General features: G+C 43.8%; 1 pseudogene; it reads right to left on the minus strand.

Annotated features, from left to right (window-relative positions):
* Positions 1–406: 406 nt before the first annotated feature.
* Positions 407–718, minus strand: LOC109687487 (mitochondrial import inner membrane translocase subunit Tim8 A pseudogene; annotated as a pseudogene).
* Between the last annotated feature and the right edge of the window lie 934 nt (positions 719–1,652).

Here is a 1,652-nt window from a genome sequence, read left to right on the forward strand (position 1 = left end):
AAGTATTTAAATAAATCATAGTACAGGGGAGGAAGAAAACCTAGAAAGTATATGGTGTGAACACTCCATAGATTCCCCCTCTCCCCAGCATTAGTAGACACAGTTAAATTATAGAAAGCAGTTCCACTATTGAAATTATAGGAAGCAGTTGAGGGGACCTTGAGAAAAACATAGTCCACATAATCTAATATGCATCTATTAGTTTTCCGTTCATCTGTCAATTATTTTTTCACAAGATTAGCATTAAAAAAAATTAAAAACACTTTTCATCCCCACTACACACGCAAAATTGGTCTTTGTTCATTTGCAGATGACAAGATGTCCCAAGAGTGACAAAAGGCAGAGGCCAATTCCCGCATGGCGGAACCATCCCATCAACAATGCTTCATTTCTTAAACTACCTTCGGAAGGGGCGATGCTGAGATCAGTCAGAAAAGCTTTCTGCGAAGACTGACTTGGGTTTTTGCACCTGCTGCAGTCGACTCAAGATGAACTGGCTCGTATCAATGAAGCGCTCCACGCAGTTCACCAAACAGGCCTCAGCCCGACCGTCCAACTTGGGCCCGGGCTTGTCCATGCACTTTTCCCAACAAAGCCCCGTCATCTGGTGCACCAGCTGCTGGAAGCGCTGCTTCTGCTTCTCCACCTCAATGAAATGTTGCAACTGCGGGTCCATCGCGCCTAATCCTGCCGAGGACCAAGACCAGGAGGGATCCATGCTGCCCATACCACGCTTGCGCACCAGAGCACCGAACTTTCGGTGTCTCTGCCTTGAACCGGAACCGGAAGGAACCACAACCGGAAGGAACCACAACCGGAAGGAACTGCAGCCTTCGCCTGAGAGATTGCCTGGGAACGCACTGCTTCAGCATCTGAGGCTAGCACCCAAGTTGGCTGTGCTATGCAGCGTGCCCAGGCTTCAGCACTCAGTTCCAAGTACAAGTTTGGAGTAACTCTGAATTTGTAGTATTATTGGATGACAAAGGGATTTCCAGATCTCTAATGAAGAAACTAATGGGTTTATAAAACTGCTAGTCAAAAACCAGGCAAAATGAAAATTAGCATAAAACTTAAACAGATTAGAGAAAGTTTCTATGACCTTTTGTTTAACCAAAACTTATTGACTCAAATTAACAAAGATAAAATCTGATGGGATTTTCTTTTTTTTTTTTTTCATTTTTCTTTTATTATTCATATGTGCATACAAGGCTTGGTTCATTTCTCCCCCCTATCCCCACCCCCTCCCGCTCCCCCCCCCAATACCCAGCAGAAACTATTTTGCCCTTATCTCTAATTTTGTTGTAGAGAGAGTATAAGCAATAATAGGAAGGAACAAGGGTTTTTGCTGGTTGAGATAAGGATAGCTATACAGGGCATTGACTCACATTGATTTCCTGTGCGTGGGTGTTACCTTCTAGGTTAATTCTTTTTGATCTAACCTTTTCTCTAGTACCTGTTCCCCTTTTCCTTTTTTTTTTTTCATTTTTCTTTTATTATTCATATGTGCATACAAGGCTTGGTTCATTTCTCCCCCCTGCCCCCACCCCCTCCCTTACCACCCACTCCACCCCCTCCCGCTCCCTCCCCTCAATACCCAGCAGAAACTATTTTGCCCTTATCTCTAATTTTGTTGTAGAGAGAGTATAAGCAAT

The sequence above is a fragment of the Castor canadensis genome, chromosome 10 (assembly GCF_047511655.1).
Source record: "Castor canadensis chromosome 10, mCasCan1.hap1v2, whole genome shotgun sequence".
Classification (NCBI taxonomy): domain Eukaryota; kingdom Metazoa; phylum Chordata; class Mammalia; order Rodentia; family Castoridae; genus Castor; species Castor canadensis.